This window comes from Echeneis naucrates, chromosome 23 (assembly GCF_900963305.1).
Source record: "Echeneis naucrates chromosome 23, fEcheNa1.1, whole genome shotgun sequence".
NCBI classification, from domain to species: Eukaryota; Metazoa; Chordata; class Actinopteri; order Carangiformes; family Echeneidae; genus Echeneis; species Echeneis naucrates.
In genome coordinates, this window is record NC_042533.1 from 3568289 (window position 1) to 3588662 (window position 20374).

The 20374-nt window shown below is 44.1% G+C and overlaps 1 protein-coding gene across 1 annotated transcript in view; it reads left to right on the forward strand.

The window, feature by feature from the left end:
* Nucleotides 1-3862: 3862 nt before the first annotated feature.
* The window catches only part of ptn (pleiotrophin), a 34928-nt gene continuing 18416 nt past the window's right edge, over nt 3863-20374 (forward strand). Inside the window, exon 1 of the mRNA XM_029495298.1 lies at nt 3863-3995. The gene's annotated coding sequence lies outside the window, so the exon portion shown is untranslated. The remainder of the gene's footprint in view (nt 3996-20374) is intronic.

Sequence of the window (20374 nt, forward strand, 5' to 3'; positions counted from 1 at the left end):
CAAAGCTCTCAGACAAAAACTTGCGATATGAATAAACTTGACGGACAGCTGCGCGCAGCGTTTAGCTAAATACAGATTTAAATAGGAGCCACGGCCCCGCAGCTGTTCAGCTGTGTGTTTTCCGTCCTGCGTCTCGTATGACTTGCAGCCTAGCAGGGTACATTCTGTGAGTCACGACATTTTGTTCCTGGATTTTGTCCTCACACTGTATCTCCGTATGAACAATGAAGTGTGCGGCCAAAAAACAAACCAAAACATGCAAATGTTTCCCCGCTGCCTCTGGAATATGTTGTTTATGTGATTATCTCATATCTAAACTGTTTTTGACTGATCTGATGTTTTTGTAGTTTCTCTCCTCTTCTAACAGCTATAAATTCGATTTCCATTTCCTTCCAGACACAATGCTCAAATTGAATTCTTGCTTTGGAGTTAAAAAAAAAAAAAAAAAAATCTCACACATGGAAAAATTAGTTTTCTGCCATTTCCTGTCGCTGTCATCCGTGCAGATGCTTTGTGGTGTTTGTGTAAGAGAATGATGGGATGGAGGAGCAGAGCCCATGGAGTTGTGGTTGCACACACACACACACACACACAAAAAGACATTAGAAAGACGGCCAGAAATGCTGCGCCTGACTTCGACAGGCTGATTTCATTTGGTTTCATCAGACGCTCACCACAGACAGGCCGAGTTACTGGCGTCTTCTTATTGGGCTGCCACTGGACATGCTCAACCAACAGGGTTAGTTTGGCTTAACAGCGGCTCCGACGCCGGGCTCTGTTCAGCCTCACAATGACAGGGGACGAGTTTAAGATGAGTAAGAAATAAAATGGGAGGGTTTGATAAAAAGATCAAATTTCACTCAAACTTTTCTATATCTGTGCAAACGGCATGTATATTGTGGAGCTCCTATTGTGCTTTCAGCACAATGAAAGATCTTTTCTGTTTACTCCCATCCTTTGTTACATCGTAATTAATCAAACGAGGGAAATGATATCATTGCAGGCGCTCCTTGTGGATGGCGCTAAAGCATATCACACACTTAGAGTCGAGCTGGGTGGAGACGCAAATGGAAGAAATGTATTATTAATGAGTTGAATCTGAGACAGCGGCAGTGAAATACTATATTGTTATCAGTGGGGCGGGGGGGAGTATGAGTCAGACTAATTACTGGCCATCGTTGGGGCTGATGTTAAAATCTTCAACAGTGCAATATGATGCTCAACGTGTGGAGCATCAGGATGGCTCTGGGTCGGGCAGCAGGTATGAACGATGGGCTAAAGCTAAAGGCACACGCACAAATACAATTTAATACCGATTTAGAAATTTTATAAAAACTGAAGGGATCCTTAGCTTCTCAGCTTTGCTCAACTTCTTGACCTAGTTGAAAAAAAAAAAAAGTTTCTGCCTTAACTGAGACTCTAGTTGACTTTGGTTGTCAGTTTGCTGTACAGCACTTTGTACCACTTGTTTTGAAAGGAGCGATATAAATATTTTACTATTATGATTATTATTACATAGATTTCAGGGGCAGATGCAACATATATCCAGAAGGCCCCTCTGATAACTAATCAATTACTCTGCTGCTGAACTATTGCTCATAAATTCTGCCTTTTTTTTTTCCCTTTGATAGCTTTCAAATGAAAGTTTCTTTGCAAAAGGTATTCTAAGTGCATGCCTCATCCTCCTTTATGGACTTCACTTCGACTTGAACTCATCTCACCTTCTCACCACTTTTTATATCAATCTGAAAGTTGTTGAGTCTTTTTAGACCAACCTTTAACTCAGCTTTGACAGAAAACTGATTCAAACTGTATCATTTTTATGGACAATCGCTCAGCGACTTTGAAGACCTACAATTTGCTTGCAAATGGTGAATTGATTCCATTTATAAAGCGCTTTTTCTGGTCTCATCGACCATGCAGAGTGCTTTTCCACCATTCACGCACTAATGATATATTGGGGGATTTTTGGGGGTTTGGTATCTTGACCCAGGAAACTATAGAAATGTAGATGGTGCTTTACCTCCTTAACACAAAACCCTGTATACTTGGGAGATTTGATTTTAAGAGACTTGAACAAAGTTGACTAATGAAGACTGATTATAATTATAATGCTGAGCCTTCATCACAATGACTTTTGGGTACACTGTTAACTATAAATAACCGTTAAAGTACTCAAACGGTGCATAACGACATTGTGATTGCCGTATGAATAGCAGCTTAACAACTGATACTGGCACTGAAATGGGGGTATCTAATAATCGTGAGCTGTGAAGTTTTTTTTTGTTTTTTTTTACTGCTGAATGAAATCCATGCCAGACACTCAGTCAATAACCCGAGCCAGGAACGACAGCCTCATAACGTGAAATATGAGGCCATTTCTGTGCGTGCGGACTATGGAGAGTTTACAGAGGCGGTCTGACATTAGTACCGTGCAGGGGCTTTGTGGACAGCTAATGGTGCACTTTATTGATTGTGCGCGCTGTAATCTGTCAATCCAGGTTTGTCCAGCTGTGGCAGAGCGCCAGTTCCAGCTCTACAGGGTCATCTCCCACCATCTGCTGAGAGAACAACCTCGACTTACTGCTGCACCGCCTCTAAAAAGGAGACCTGAGAGATAAAAGCACAAACTAGTGTCGAAGAAAGGCTAAATGATGTTTTGATTTGATTTATGACCCATGATTTTTTTATCTATATTCAAATTTAACTATTGAATGAAGCCTTCAGGGTTTGTTTGTTTTTTTTAAACATTTCTAAAACCGTTCGTCTCATCGACTTGTTTTACGGTGATGAATGAGACAGGACTCAGATCTCAGATCAAGTAGAACACTGGTATTTTGTTTAGGCTTGAAATAAATGTAATTAGCCAATTAATCCATTGGTCAAACAGAAAATCATTGTTGGGTAAGTTATTTGGAAAATGGAATCAATAATGAATTACACAGCAGGGGAAAATAAATTAGACCTGCACAGCTTTACGGATTCCTACATAACTACACAGTTACAGCTGTGGTAGCTTTTAAGGACTCTTTTAATGTGTTAGAACAGGAAAGAATAACGTGCTGTAAAAAGTGGCGCCATCATAAAACTCCCTGTCAGAGATTCGCTTTAGTTTGGTCGCTTCACTTACGCAGACAGCCTTCTTCAGATCAAGAGAGCTTTCAGTTTTACTGTAAATGTAACTTTTTTTTTTCCAGAATATGAAAAGCTGAAAAACGAATCCAGAGCCCAGCTGGTGTTTGTCAATACACTATTGATTGCTGCGGTTGGGCTCACTTTTCCACGGATCAACATGGCATTTTTATATAACTCTATGGTTTGACTGGGCCGCTTTTCCCAGCTTGTCCGCTCTGCTGGCTCATCCGCGGCTCAAACAGTCGGATTCCGCTGGTGTGTTTGCTCGCTTCTCCTGAATATATCCGCCTCTCTGTTGGCATTTGGATCAGTTCCCCTCAACATACACCCCCCCCCCACACACACACACACACACACCTCTCTGTTTATATGTATCTCGTCCGTATCTGTTCTCTCTCAGCACTTCCTCCCTCCGTCCCCGCGGATCTCCCAGGCATTTTAGCTCTTAACTGCTCTTCTCCCCTTCCTCTCCCCATCACTCTCATCCTCCATCTCACATCTTCTCTCCGGTGTCTTGGAGAGTGCCAGGCAGGGGCGTCCCTGGAGTGACCTTGGGGGTAATGAGCTCCTGATCACGAGTCAGGAAACCCAGCATTCAACACCCACCCAACCAGCCTCCCCTCACCCCATGCAAAACACACACACACACACACGCGCACACACACACACACACACACACACACGCATGAAAGAAAGGAAAAAAAAAAAAAAAAAAAGACTACACAGCTATCGCATGCTCAGCCCACAAAGAGAAATAGTATTGGAGAGGCAGGGCAGCAGGGCAGAGGAGCAGATGAAAAGAGTCTAGAGAAACTACTTCTTCAAGCTCTGATTTACAACTAACAGACCTCCAAAATAAAGTAAGTAAGATTTTTCTTTCTTTCTTTTTTTGGTGCACACTTACTGCTGCGTTTTTTTCTTGGGGAAGGTGTGATGTGATTATGAGGCGGTTACACGGGAAGCCAGGCAAGAAAAAAAAAAGTTTGGATTTAAACTTTATTCTGGGCAGAATGAACGGTGCAGCACGAAAGGCCGTTTTTGGTGCGCGTGTATCTGTCGTGCATGACAGCAGAACCGCCAACATTAATCCCAGCTCTGCTTTAAAAGAAGCAAAAAAGTAAAACAAAACAAAAACTCACAAAACAACTTTTGGTGAAGTTAAAAAAAAAAAAAAAAAAAATCACTTGTGATCAACACAATGTTTAGCATTTGTGCATTTTTCTGACTTTTTTTTTTTTTTTTTGCCTTTTGGTAAAACATGCAACAGTAAAAGTGAAACGCTTCTGTAGTCACGCTCCTAATCGCTTCTTTGTTACTCTTTCCATTTTAAGCAGATTTTTTCCCCGGGGCTGTTGACAAGAGATAATAAACATATGAAAACACAAAAGACCATTAAGCTTGAAATACTGAGAATCATAACCGCAGATGGGAAAGAAGCTTGTAGACACATTGGGTAAACAATCGGAAAGTCCCAATAATCCAGCAGCCCTGGGCTACGGACTGCGGTGTTAAATCATGAACAGGGCCTTTCTCCTCAGTGATGGGACTTCAAGCATCCATAAGTTTTGTTTATTATCGCTATCAGTCAAATATATCCAAGCCCAATTAAGCATGTCTGTGCATGTGTGCCAGTTGAAGTGGGCCACTTTTTCCCAGGATGTCGTAATTTGGGTCAGGCCTGACTGGAATGACAAACCCCGAGCGGCCGTATTGTATCAGCGCTATGTGGTCCAGTAGACCTTCTGCTTCCCGTTGCCATGGCTTTCTCCAGCCCGGGTGTAGCAACCCGAGTCAGGCCAAACACTGTCCCTCTCTGTCTTACGGGCATTCCCGCCGTGGACAAAAGCTTTCTGCGGCTCATTCTTGCTCGAAATGAGGTGTCCGCTTCATTTCTTTAGATTCAACACATGGTGTGGTCCTAATGAAAGAGCAGGGGGAGATTAAGCACGAGGTGGAGATGAGCTTGAGAAACCAGCTTTGGTACCGTAGGAAGTCAGAACACAATGTGGATTAAGCTGGATGACAGCCAGCAGGGCCAAACTCATAACACTGCTTCATTTCTAAATAGGTCCTGGCATTTTCCTTCCAAGATGGCTACTTGGAGGCCTTTAAGAGACATTTTACACATTCTGCCCTTTTCTCTTGTTAAATGCTCTGCCCCACAGACTTCACCACGTGATCTTGCCTATATGTCAAGACTAAGCACAAAGCCAGTTCATTTCCGTCCGTGTCCTCACAAATGCTTTGACCAGACTGTTCTCCATGGAGGAGCCGGAGCAATAAGGCATAGAATTGCGCTGTTAGGGCCCTGAGAAGTTCACTCCAGGGGGGAGGGAAGCGCTGTGAATGGAGCCAATTCTCATCTATAGGGCACAAGTAAGTGAGAGAGAAAGAGAGAAAAGCGGGTAGGGGGATGAGGACGTACACAAAGATCCTCACATTGAGTGGCTGGTTTATTCTTGTGGGGTACGCACTGACCCCTCACATGTGGGATGAACAGAACGAGCCTTGATGGGGTCGGAGGCCTCCACAGAAAAAGGGAGGACAGGATAAAAGAGGGTAGTAGAAGAAAAGAGGAGGGGATGGATGCCAGGAGAGAGGCCTGTCAGGGCAACATCCTACCTTACATTCAGCTCTGAACATCATTACGCAGTTTGTTGTGTAGTGGGCTGGAACGCCTAAAGTGGCCAGTTAAAGGATGATTCAGGTGCATTGCAGCTTTTTCTTAACAATTCTGAAAATCATTCAGGCTGCAAAGCACCAAAGTGTCAATTCCTTATACAAGTCAAGCTGAACACTGAATCCTAAACCCTCCCGTATGTCTATTCCTTCTTTTAACTTACTTTCTCATGTCCTCCAGTCACAGTTTACAGACTCACTTCCTGGTTCAATTTCGGCCATAATTATGATTTTCTTGTGCATCATTTTGGTTTCTTTCAGTTTTATTTCTGATCATGCAAATAAGTACTTCAGTCTTATCTGTGAACTCATTCAAGAGCTGATTAAGTTGTGATGCAACCCCCCTTCCCCCCGATCCCCCAGTCATTCAGAAAATACAGAGGCTCTCACCATCACATTGCCTGAGCTTGCCCCTGAAATCTCACCCGTTTTTAGGCTGCCGGGTTAATAGCCATGTGTGGAAATGTAAACGTTCTCATGTGGACGTCAAACAAGCAGCTATCTCATTACAGGCATGGGCGAGACAATCAAAGCTGTCTGCAAAACCTCTAAGCTGGCGATGAGTGAACGTTCCTCTTGTGTGGTGTTGGTTCCCATTGTGCGAGGAAGCCCATTGACGGGGCCACTAATGCCTGTTGTGAGGGAATTCAAATACACGAGTCAGGGTTTGTGTTAGCACACAAGTGTTGAGGCATGTTGTGAATCCCTCAGTCGCCTTATGATCAACATCCTCGCAGCATAAATGAAAAAAGGTGCTTATTTCCCCTCTTTCTTAAATTATACTTTTCCTGTGGAAAAACAAATACATAATTGTGGCCTGTCTCTCCCCGCTCTGCTGTTCACTTGATCTGATGTTTGATCCTCCGAGAGCTAATGATAACCTGAGGCCTTCCACTGTAATCATTCAGCTCATTAGTGTCCAACACAGTCGCACAGCCAAAAATCGTTTTATAGATTATGGGACCATTTGATATGTCTTTCTAATGCTTTCTGACATCCTTTGCGAGATATAAAAATTCTTTTAATGCCAAGTTCAAAGTTGTCGTGCACTCTGTCACAGTGAACGTTCACTGGTTTTTAAGTGAGCCGTATCTCTGCTAATGAAAATAACAGCATAACCCACAGCATGCTGTCCTGTGTGCGATGGCTCGCTGCTTCTTCTCTGCGACTGTTCCTGGGGCTTGGAAGATTTCCCCTCTGCCGCGGTCTCCTCGGTCTTTGTGCGTCATGGGCGTGGGGCCAGTACCTCGTGGCATTGCTTCGGCCCCCAGGTGGGTCTCTTTGGCCGTGAGGGTTCCTCTGGCACATCTGGTGGATGGGAGATGATGTGTGGTGGCGGTTGGCAGTGGTGGCTGGCTGGATGGTGGATGGGTGGGGGGGGGGCCTCCTGTCCTGCTCCCACGTGTACCGTCTTGGGCAGTTGAATGGTGCTGGCCGTTGCCCCCCTGGCTCTCTGGGTTTGGCACCTCAGGTTTGGCCTCGGTGAGAGTCTCGCTCATTTAGGGAATGCCCACATGCATGTGCGCTGTCACTTGCCAGCTTGTGTTGCATCACATCACGAAGAACTGATGAATCCTGCCAAAAATGGGCTGAGCCGTTCTTTCATTTCTTCATGTACCTTGTCTTTGACTTGATTTTCTGGTGGGACACCTTCACCTATCTGGATTCCCATCTCTCCAGAGATCTACACAGAAATCCTCCAGAGCCTCATAATTCTGGTGAGGTGGCAGCAAAAGCACATCATCCTTCGTTCAACTCATTCCTCCCAGCACCACCTGCTTCCCTTCCCCTGTCCATCCTCCTGCATCTTGTCTGTCTTTTGTTCCCCTCCGATAGTCACCGAAGTGTAGCACTGCCCTCCCTGTCTCACAAGGCCATTTCAGTCAAAGATCGACAAACTAGCTTCCAGGGAGAGCTGGTGAAGGTCCCACGCACGCACCGAAATAATGAAATATTTAGCTGCAAGAGATAAAGTGCAGCTCATAAAAAGTTGAAACACATTTTTGTGGTTTAAATTATGAGGACAAATGAAAACAACAACATACAAACATAGTTCTTACTCTGGCTGCAAGCCAAAATTATGCATCTTAAAAATTTACTTTTTTTTTTTTTTTTGCACTGATTAGGTTGTCTGTTTTTGGGGCAGAACAGGAAGCAACAAATTCACCACAAACACATTAGCATTTGTAAAGTTAATATGAGAAGCGCTCAGCCATTCATCTCCCAATGGAAATAACATCAGAGCTCGAACACAGTTAACTGCAGTAGAACGTCGTCTTTGTGTGCCGTTTGGTGCTGGGCAGGTTTTTGGAGATTCCCTGATTCTGAAAAAATGAGCTTGAAGGGACGAAAAAAGCTCCACAGAGCAGGGCTGGGTGATGCATCCTGCAGGTCTGTCACTACAAGCAACCCCTTTCACATCACACATAATCATCGGACCTATTTGTAGCATAAAAATATTGATGGCAGCAGCTTTAAGTTGGTATAACGTGTACTTACAGAGCTAAAACTTGCAATTTCGTATGTTTGCTTGGCTGCAATTTGGTTCCACACATACACATTAAACGGCGATTGCAGTGCAGCAAGGCAGGCGCTTCGGACAGAGAGGCAGCAGTTGTGTATCTTTAGCAAATGTCATACAGGGAATTTGCATCCTCAGCTCCCCAACCACTAATTTGTGTGTGTCCAAGCTTCGGAGTGTGAAGCACAAGGGAATGGGTAGTGTTTGTATTCCTCTAATGAACTGAGGGAAGATTTTGTCTCTCTCATGCACCGTGTTGTCAGAAAAAGAGAGAAAAAGACAGGAACTCAGACAAAAAGGGAGATTTCAATGAACATAGAGCCTTTTTTAATAATGATAATTTAGCCACTGGTTTGTGAATCTTTCTCCTGGTGATAAATAAATAAAATAAAACTACGCCGCGTTATCGACAAGGAAAACTTTCTCCCCCAATGCAGACTGTTGCTAAATGGCTCAAAGGTAAACCCTGAGGGGGCTATTACATAACATACAGCCAATACGCTGCCAAAGCCCCGCCTAAATGGTGTAATCTATTGGTTCAATCAATGCAACCTCATTTTATTTAGAGCCACTCTGTGCCCGCCTCGAAGCCCGGAGTGAATCCAACCTAGCCTGCAGAATTATTGGCAACATTATAATTACTTCTACCGAGTGTACAGCGTGGACAGTCCGTAGGTTACAAGAAGAAATAAGAAGAGCATTCAGAGACTGGCGGCAGCAGGTTCTCCCACTCACAGGGGGTTGTTGTGGCCGCTGATGTTGAATGGAAGATTAAATTGATGGTGAGCATCACTGTGGAAGTCCGTCTGCCACTTATTGACTCTACTCCGATCCCACTTGGATTGCAAATGGTAACGTTGCACCGAGGCGAGGAACTTCTCTGATTATCAGATTAAGTGTAGTTTGTCAACCTCAGATCACACGAAAAGAGATCCAACTTCTTAATATTACTCTCAAGTTGATCCAAAATGACAAGTTTAGGAGAGAAAATATCTGCCTTTTCTCTACTGCAGCTCAATTTTTAGGCCAAATTGTGGTTGCCAGGCTGCTTAGAGCACCAAATCCTCACTACTTAATTCCTGAATTATTTCACACAGTTTATACAGCCTGCTTGTGCCAAAGGGGGTGTCTAATCCTTTGGTAAATCTTAGCAGGTTTTAATCAGGTCCAGTGGACAGTTTCTTCCTGTTCCGCCCCTCAGGCGCCACATTTTTGGAGAGAGTATGATTTGGAGAATTAAACACCTATGATGGATGGGGGGAGGATTAAATAGGGCCCACACTATGGATGCAGTCACCAAGGATGGTTTTCTGTCCACCCATCTATAAGTGATGAGGATCAAGGATCAGTAAGGGTAGGAGTAACACCTAAATACTCCCAAATGTCCACACAGGTTGGACCTATCCCCTCAGTTCTCGATTAATTATGCATTTCGACTCCCCGACTTAAGAGTTGAAACTTTCATCCGGGGAGGCAAAAAAAAAAAAAAAAAAAAGTGACGGAGACGTGAGTGAAGGGAGTCGGAGCGGGAAGGAATCGGGAGAAAGGGAGCGGCGTGAGAGAGAATCATTAGTCATATCCATTAGTATTCCATCCACAGCTTGTGCTCCGAGACAGCCGGTCTGTCCAAATAAACAACCAGCAGAGGGGGGACGCCTCATTATAGCTTCCACCCTTTTTTCTCACCCGGAGTTCACATTCCGTCCGACCATAAACACCAGGCCAGCGCTGTGGCCTTGCCCTCTCTCTCCGCGGGACTTTAGTGTTGTTAGCGGGGCTGGTAGAGCAACATTTCACATGCTGTTCCACACAAGAAGAGGACGGCACAGAAACAACAACACAATGTGAATTCGTATTGTTCAGTTCTCTGAGTGTTTTGGATTTCGCCCCTGTACCAAAAACTCGTGCAGTTTAAGGTTAAAGAGGCATCTCTCTGCCCTTGAGATAGTCGGTACACATCAACAGCCCCCCCCCAAAAAAAAAAAAAAAAAAATCTAGAAAAAAATCCCTGAGCTCCGGGGGGAGGCGGCAACTTGTACTCAGCTGGCATTCAGATATTAAACATGAAGAGGCTTTGACACAGTCTCTGCCGTGCCTCCATTAGTGCATCAAATATCTTCATATGCAAAAACTTTCCTGAGGACATGGCAAGCTTATATAATTAATGGAGGGTGAGTAACTCTGTATTAAAGCACATCAGCGGTGCTTCCCACATAAGACGGCATTTGGGACTTTTAATGAATTAGTACGTCTCTGATTCACATCCACCCTCTGGTATTTTTGTCACAGTGATACAAAAGCAGATGTGATGACCCCCCTCTGCTCTGTTCTTATTTTTTGGCGGCTCCTTCTTGTCCACGGAGCAGCACTCTCACAAACACCCTTTCTCGCTGAACCTCCTCCGTTTTTTGTATCTTTGAAAAGTACAATTATGCATCCAGGTGACCTTTAGATATCCTCTGCTGCTGTCTGCTGGTCGTTCACGTGGTGACAGGGACGTGATGTCACTTCGATACTGCCAACTGGGTTCAAACATCTGGGCGCTGAACCCCCCTTGGCTGAGTGCGACTTTAATCAGCACACTTTCCCGGCAGACCGTAAGAACGTGACATTTGATTCCCCTTCACTTTACAGTGAACTCAAACTAATTTCTACTCATCAGTAGAAGAAACTGCTTGCTGACTTAGAGGATCACATTGCATCACAAAACCTAAAACCAGCCGTCGGGACTTCTGTAACTTTGTGATGTCACAGCGAAGCAGTCAGTCCAGCCAACCAGGACACAGAGGATGAATCCCGCTCTTTTGATTGTCTCACAGAGCTTTACTAAGGCTGAGAGAGGAAATATATTTACTAACGCTAAAATATTTTACTTTAGAACGCTTTGTCGCACTTTGTGCGTTCGTTATTTTTCTCTTTTAATTCTCTGATACATTCATCTCCAGGAATCACCACCACCAATGTCTCGTTTCTCCTTCCTCAGTGGGGGCAGTTGCACTTTTCTGTAAATCGACTGACTGTTCACCCTGCAGAGACAACCAGCCCCGCGCTCGAGTTATCAAATTAACTGGATGTCACTTTTGGGCACTTGTCTGCTCTTTTCACCGGGGGAGGGGGAGACTACCTTCACTGCAGAGGCTTGTCTGACACACATTACAGTAAAACAGGTTGTCAGCGGAGGCAGCCGGCCTGCCCCACTCTGCAGCGTTCGTACACGAGGGCTCGACGTTTCCTCTAACTGTTCTAATGCTCAGTGGCAAGGTGAAAGGTCACATTTAATGCCTTTGGCTGTAACTGAGGGCAAGAGCCAGTTCCACCTCCTCCCTCCGCTTGACCCCACAGCTGAGCACGGACGAGTCGCATAAGAGCCACTGACATCCAAGCGGCAGCTTCTTGGTTGTGTTTTCGTTTTTGGGAAGGGAACGACCGTATCCGTGAACACAGCAACAATGGAGCTCCTCTTATTTATCTGGAAATTGTGTCACATATTGCACCTCCTCAGTTGTGGTTTGGTAAATAAAGCCGGAGCAAATAGTGTTTTGTGCGGATGAATGTAGACAATAACAGCAGCCAGCACATAAGAAATGTGGTGGGTTGCGTTCCTGGTGGATAGAAATAGCTTATTGCAGAGGCAGAGTGATGGGAACAGAATAGATCTGAGAGGTGGACTTCACCAACAAAAGAAATGAATGTGGTTGGAAAACACTAATATTTTTGCAAGGAGTGAAAATCAGTTATTACATTACATTACAGATGCTTCCACTCTCCTTCAGTGTCCTATTTTATTGCACCACTGCAGCAGATACCTCTTAACCCGCCTTTATTTTTGCTCAACTGTTCTCCATTTAACAAATGGACAGCCGATTCTCACAAACCTCTTTAGCTTTGAGGAATCTGCCAGCGAACTTCAGTGACTCTCAATTGGCCCGAGCCGCGTCGATGGTGCTGCAGACAAACGAGCTGCAGCCGATTTTTATTGTGGAATAAATTAGGTGGTGGTGAATGCTGTGTATTGAATTCCCATCAGCCTCTCCTGCTGACGTCAGAGGACCTCAGGCGGTGGATCTCTGCGGTGGGTGCACGTGACCTCCTCGGTGACTGCTCTCCATTTAAAACTCCCTCTCAAAAATCCACGCGCAGCCTGTTTTGTTCCCCCCTGAGAACTCTCTACCAATTACATTCTAATTATTATCCTCTTTTTTCTGTTCTTTTTCCACAAAACAATGCCACAATACAGAGTTATTACATGTTTATTAAGTCAGGTGTTATGGCAAGATTTGTGTTCAATTCATTTTCATCCAGCTGTTATCAGAAATGTTTTAAAGCCGACTGCTTGAGTTGTTTGCCGTCTTTTTTTTTTTTTTTTTTTTTTTTTTAAAAACAGTGACTGACAACCAGACAATGCATCATCTAATACCAGCAGGTCTAATGATTGTTAGTCACGGATCAGCAGTTCGCTCTGCAGAGAGAAGCCAGACTCAATGAAGGACTGTTTGAGTGCTTCCAGACTCTACAGGTTATAGATTGGACTTTATATCTCTCCAGGAAACTTAGCAGGGGAAGAAAGTGCTTGATGAGGGCAGCACACCACGCTGGCCATCTCCTCGTGCCAAATGGCCCCAAAGACAATCCAATAAAAGTGAAGGATTTCCTCAGCCAAAAGTCACGTCCTTGACAGATCAAGGATGTTCAATCTTCTTCTGTCCACCATTCTCGGTAAATAACTTTGCCCCTGCTTCCACGATGTCTGGAAATAAGACTGTCACCGGCTCCTGGAATATAACGTGTCGCAAGCTATGTTTGATTCATTGAGGGTTTCTGGGAGCCCAGCAGAGTAGGAACTGAGTGACACTATCATTGAAAACTGGTGAAAACAAGTTAAAAATAGCAGTCTGCTGTAGAAGCGTTTCCACGGTGTCTAGTCGCCGCACTTTGAATGAAAGTAAGATAAATTGGTCATTATATTCCAAGCACAAACCATGAGCAGCACAATAAATGTAAGAAACACCAGGAACCCGTCATAATAATTAATTGTAGCCACTTTTATCTTAATTGTATTTTATTCTGTCACTTCACCGTGGAAATGAATAAGTAAAGGTGACGTTTCGTCTCACATTTACAATTAATCTGTGATTTTCAAAGTCAAGCAAAACATCAAAACTAAATTAAAACAAAAGGAGAATGCAAACTTCTGCCAGCATCTGCCAAAACTTAGGAAAGTTCAATTCAGTTTGTTCCCCATTGTCATTTCCCAATTATCCTGCCATCCACCAAGCACAATGCAAACAGTTCAACTGTTTGAGAGAAGGATGCAAAAAAGTTTCAGGCCCCTCAACGACGTCAAGAGAATCTAGCTTTAAGCTTCTGTGAAAATATTTCACTGCATAGCTGCTCTATTATGTCGACGAGGACGTCGCTAACCTCGTCTCTCTGCCGAAGGGTGGCGGGGTGGGCGGCGTGAAACAGGCTCTAGTCGATAAAAGCAGTTATGGGCTGGAAACTACGCTGAAGTTAAAGCAGTAAAACCAACACAATGAGCTCAGAGATGGTAACCCTGCGATGAACTCCAGCTCTGGTGATAATTCTGTCATTTCCCCTTTTATCTTACATGCAGTCATTTGACTGGTTGTTAAAAATCAAAGAAATTGATTAGTGCAGCTTTACAGTAGTTTCTATTGAAGGCAGTCAAAATCTAATTTGTGAGAACAGGATCAAACCTTGCAAATACTAAACGCTTTAGTTTCTTTTAAATAAAAAATAAACTAAAGAGTAAAATAACCACGTTGGTGAATTATTCACTGATAAAATCAAGTCTCACGGAGGCAAAGATAAAGAGCAAGTAAAGCCCTCATGTCTCTTATTTAACTATCTTCCCCAGTTTGGCACATTTTCTGAGGGACGTATCGGGGGTTTGTGGTGCTTTCAGTATTTAATGGCTGTTTGACTGAATGAATTTTGAAGGGCTGCTCGGGTCCACTCGTCTTTAACGGCCTTTCTTCTCTCCCTGGTTTTGTGTCGGATTTCCAAACAGCCCACGGAGGGGAAGCTGTCGGTTGAAAGCCTTTCCTGTTTGATCAACTTCTAACATATTTGAACAATTTAGGCAGGATAAAAAAAAAAAATAAATAAATAAAAAAAAAAGGGTGTTTTGGGAGGATGAGAGGACAAACAGCAGCAGAGAAAATACTTTTCCTTTCAGTTCTGTGCTGGTGCAAGACTCCAAAACTACCGATCAACATGTGTAGTGCTTTTAGATAAACCTGTAACGCAACTGACACCTTCCATCTGTAAAGAAAAGGGAAATAATCCTGCGTTCCCCTGCACCCCGTCCACAAAATCCATCTCTACCATTCCTTTCCTTTCCTTGGGCAATAACTTATTTCACCCAGCAGAGGCCAGTGTGTAGTTGATGAGGTCATTCGTTCGATATGACAGCCACACTGCAAATAAAGGATTTAAAAAAAAAAAAAAAAACAGAAATGGGGGAGGAAGGGGTTGAAGACCTTCACATGTAGGTCACACCAAAGAGGAGACTACACACATCATTTAACTCTGTCAAAATGGGAGAAACACAAAGAAATCGATGGAGCGACTGAGCAGCAGGAAAACAAAGACACACGCACACACACACACACAGTGTTTGATTGTGAGGTGAGCTACATGTTCAGGCAATCTTCAGTATTGTTCGAGCTGCAAACAGCAGAAAGAGAGGAAAGCACTGCTCGATATCGCCATGAAAGGACGCTGATGGAGGTGGTGTGGGGGGGGCATTAAATACAGTTACACCAGTGGAGGGCAGCTGAGAGGTCAGGGTTATGGATAGATCATGAGAGCCCTCTACTGACAGTGAAATCAAGAAACCACAACAGAACCACATCGAGAAGAAACTGACTTATTTCCAGCAGTTGGGTCATCAGAGATGAGCTCCTTTTCTCTTTTATTCACTCGTTCTTGACAAGAATTGACGTAATACTGGGAAATTCTAATCTTTATCTCCCTCTTTAGAATGAGGTGTTTGTGCCAAATGCTGATTAGTGGAAATATGCTGAAGTTGTTCACAGCCCTTAGGAGTGACCACTGACTGTTTTCAGATGAAGGTCTTCACTGTGAGTGTTTCAGTCTGGCACATGGATATCAGATGTATTTATCTTTGTCTGCCAACGGTGATGTGATGCGCATTTCTGGCACAGATCAACATGACATCACGCTTTGAGGTCGCCATGTAAAACTAGCCACTAAAGCATATCCTGCTTTTTTTTTCCAGAATTTGAAACTTGAACAAAGTTACAGAGACCATCAAATTATTAGGCGAGTGCCCGAGATGATAAGCTGGAGCATTCTCCCATAGATTTCAAGTCAAACAAATAAATTTTTACCAGTGGGGTCGCCCCCTGATGGTCATGAGCCAGAATGCAGGTCTAAGGGTCCACCTCTGGCATTTACATCCATCTTTATGAAAACAGCAAGGTGCAGAGACGAAAATTTTGTTTTCAGTTACTCCAGAAAACTGTGATCAAAATTAATATAAAGATACTTATAGTGCCGTTTCACACCAACAGGTTTATTTAAAAACTCAAGGACTGGATATCTTCAGAGCTTCACAATCCTGCTGACACGTTCCGCATTCAGCCAGATTTCATGAACACTGGAAAGGCCAAAAACAACAACTTCACATTCCAGTCCAACTTCACCTCAACTTGTTGGACTATCTTTCACTTTTCAGACAAGCTGCCAGGGGAAGCTGAAGAAAGCCAAAAAAATAAATAAAGTCAAAGAAAAACTGCCAAGAAGGAACAAATCCCCAACCTAAGCAGCACAGACGCACCGTTACTGACACCCAAAACTCCCGCCTCTCTGCGGGTCGTCCACCTGCTGACTATAAACCAGCCCGAGATGAGAATCAGAGGGAGGGTTTGGAGATGGTGCATGCTCTAACTGTCGCAAAGGGTGAAGGTGTTGGACGCGTTTGGTGCAAACTGAAGGGTCACCCACTGGTGTCCTTGACAGAAAGTGTTTAAAACGACCACTGACGATTGCTTCGCACCAAATCTAACAGGTTAGTGATTAAAAACGGCCAAAACTCACTCAGTTGCACTCATCCCTGAAATTGGACAGATATCAAGGCAATGCTGTGACTCACAGGGCAGTAGAGTCCAACTATTATTGTTATTTTAAAATCAATAGGTGTTTTTTTTTTTGGTCATTGCTCTCTGGGGTTGGCGAGGTGGGGAGGGGGTGACGTGTGTCCCGTGGATGCTGAGCTGTAACTATTTCTCTCTGCCGTCGTGTGATCTGAGGTGAGAATCAGCCTGGAGGAGATATTTACTACAGCGCCTCGCCTCGCCTCTTTCGTAACGTGCAATCGCGCTGTGCCACACAAGCTGCTGGCAGGCGTGTGGTTCCAGCAAAACAAAGAAACCATCCTGTATCTGTGTTCCTCAACACTGAGTCGGCCTGCAACACTAATGTCTATTTCAGGAAGGCAAGAAGCAGACACACATACAAGCACCGCTGAATCACAGCATGTGGGCTCAAGAGAGAAGCCGTGTCAATGCAGGTATATATATATATACATAACAGAAATACACTGTAGATGTTCTCCAGTGACATTAATACTGTAAACACAACGTCACATCTGAAAATGGTGGGACGAGCTGTCAGAGCTGTCCACCGCAATTTGCTTTGCTAAAGTGAATAAACAGGGTCCCGCCTCCACTTTCTCAGTTATTGTCTTTCTTTTTCCACCTCTGAGCCTCTCATCTCGCTCGTGTGTCTGGGTGACAGCACAGTTTAGGATGCCTGGCGAGCTCCAACGCCGCCACTGTCAGCGAGGCTTCCCCCTCAGAAGAGACGCAAAAGGGGAGATGAGATTCTGCAGGAAGAGCGGCAGCAGAGGAACATTAATGAATCCTCTGACAGCTTCACTCACATCTTCCACCTCAGTACGGTGCAAAGACAAATCCCAGATGGTGGCAAACATAAAAGCAAATTATTCCATCTTTGACTTTACCACAAACAACATTCATCCTCATTTCCTGCAGACTTGATGCAGGAAGCCTTTTTTTTTTTCTAATGGATCTGTCTGTAGAGACTAGCAGGTGCTGTGATGTGTTTGGAAAAAAAAAAAGGCAAAGGTTATATTACTTTGTGACTGCAGCGAGCAGTTTAGTCCAGTCTGTGGGTTTCACAGACTCAGCAGGTCGGACAATCAAAAGTTCTTACACTACAACAAAACGTTGATATGGCGACATTTTCATAATAATGTTCGATCGTCCCCTCAGAAAGCATGTTCGTTGCTAAACCTGGTGCCGTTATCTCGCCGTTGGCTGCTGTAGTTGTGCTCCCTCTCAGCCTCGCAGCGTGATGCCTGCCTTTTTTTTTTGTGGGCGGGGTGGGAAACCTCTGTGGGGAAATGTTGGCGTCTGCGTAGGTGTTAAGATGTAGGTTATCTGAGGCTGGAATCATGGGTAAATCCAAAGGATGAGCGATATCTCCTCTCACTGATGAGCCAGATGAAATGTGTGGAGGGGAATGGGAGGTCCTACTGTGCAGACTATAGCGGTGCATCAAACAGCCTGCTGGCATTATCATTTAAATCGGTGCTTTAGAGGCAGCACAACACACACACACACACAAAAAACAAAACTCTTCTACACCTCAATCAGATTGTTCCTCTGCTCAGTGTCGTCACAGTAAACGTTTCCCCAAATTAGTGATTTTTGTAACCCAAAATTTTGGGTTTGTTGGTAAAACAACCAGAGAATGTTTGAGATCATATAACTATGAAGAAATTTAACGCAGGGAAGAACAGTACAGAACAGGTTCTGGGTTTGGACCCAAAAGCTGGACGTCACTGACCTGGAGCAGGTGCTGACTGCGCAGCTCTGAACGGGAGGTGGGGGACACGGCTGCCGGGAGCAGAGAGAAGGTGAGGTCAGTCTTCTGGGGCAGAGACAGGCTGGAAAATCTCACATGAGAGCTAAGAAGGAGCGAGCGGGCAGGAGAGGCTTATATAAGGACTTGATTGGTGATGAGGAGCAGCTGAGTGCAGCAGGTGAGGGAGAGTCCAGGTGAGGTGAGCAGAATCCAACAGGGACTGTGACAGAAAGACAGTTTCAACTTATTTTTAGATTTCAAATTTTCCAAGTTGGATTTGTGTACAGAATTTAAAGCAGGACGTGACACGCAGTCTTTTTTTCACCAGAGTCAGTCAGTCAAAGTTTTACTTGGTGCAGCTCTGTGCATTTTGGCTCAACTGTACGACAATCAGAGCCGAACTTCTCCCTCACTGGAGGGTTTGAGAAACACTTTCAGTGTTCAAAAGTTGTTTTCTCAAACTAAAGTACTCAGAAAAATATTTTTCATTTATTTAGTTTATTTTATTTATTTATTTTTTTGACCAAGACGCCTGAACCTTTTCCCTGAGCTGTTGGTTATTTAGTCTGAAATTTTACTTTGTGCCTTTTGCTTTCAGAAACATAAACCCAAACTTAACATTTGGCAAAGAAAGATACCCTGAATAACTTCGGTGATGTTGTAGTAGAAGAGAGTTATCGGCATGATATTTTTGTCTTCAACTGAGATTGAGTCTATAAAAACTCATTGCAGGGAATGCGGTTGAATTAAATGTATGAAATGTACATTTGGAGCTCGTAAAGTGGACCTTTGCAGAAGTGTGACTGAGATTCTTGGGCTGGAAGGAATGAGTTCAACCACATTTTGGCAAAACTGTGAGCGTTAGAAACACACTGAGTGTGGAGGATGGAGGGAGAGAAGACAAGTGGATTATGCTGCAATAGCAGTTTGAAAACTTTCTGTGGACGTTGCGGTTCTTGCTAAAGCCAAAAGAAAAAAGGCTCGTCACCTTCCTCGAGTAGGAACAAGTAAAACAAAGCAGCAGTCAATAAAGGGCTGGAAGTTGACTGACAGATATTTATTCTTGTGGAATCCACAAAAACACTGATGTGACAACGCTGCTGCAGGTCTGTGCTTGTTTACCTGCAGTTTTTATAATTCATTTGATGCTGAACTGGATTTAAAAGTTCAAACCATCAACCAGCTGAATTCGAAAGCTGCTTTTATTCTAAAGTACCTGAAGACAGGAAAAAGATTCTAGACATTTCAATTGGACTCTCTCTTTAACATGAAGGGAACAAATGGCGTGGAAATGAACACATATATCTGACTCTGCTGAATGATGCACTTTTCGGATTCGAACTTGAACTTAATAGATCAAAATGTTTTTCACACGCAACATCTTCACTGTATTATTCGCGAGTGAGTCATGACTGGCAGGCGTATCTGCTACAGCATTATTTATCTTAATCCGGGCACATTAAAGGCTGAAGACGACTTGTGATTTCCGGGCTCTTTAATAAGCTGTCACTGCTCCTCTGCTGCGACTTCCACAGCCTGTTTACCAGCTAAATTAAATACACAGAGACATGGCGGCGCTCAAGTGGACAGAAATACAAATTCTATGTATATCTCTATTGAGTAATAGAGAGAGAAGGAGAGAGGGAGGCAGACAGGGCGGGAGAGAGAGGAGGAGGGAGGATGGCTTAATCAAAGGGTGAGAATAACAAAACAAACAAAACTGCCCACGCTGTGTGCAGAGGCTTTCTCATACAGCGCACTTTAATGGACACGTAGTTAGAGATGCTTTAAGTAAATCCCTGCAGCAAACACACATACAGAGAGATGCTGCCCATTCAATTAGACAGACACCTCAGAATTGGCGCCTTTGGAAAGTCAGAGAGAGAGTGAGGGAGTCCGAGAGGTGAGAAGGAGGCGGCGAGTGCTGATGGTAACAGCGTGGGGGCTTCACGGATGGAGCTCAGTTTCTAGGTTGTCAGCAGCTGCCAAGGGGTAAGGGGAGGGGGTCAGACTGCACAGGTCCACCCACCAGACAGCCAGGATCTGAAAGGGAATGAGCCTGGCTATTTCCAGCAATCCAGCAAAAGGCAACCCAAAAAAAAAAAAAAAAAAAGGCACAGGGACGAGGATTTGTGATTAGACTTCTCCTGCACACAGGTGATT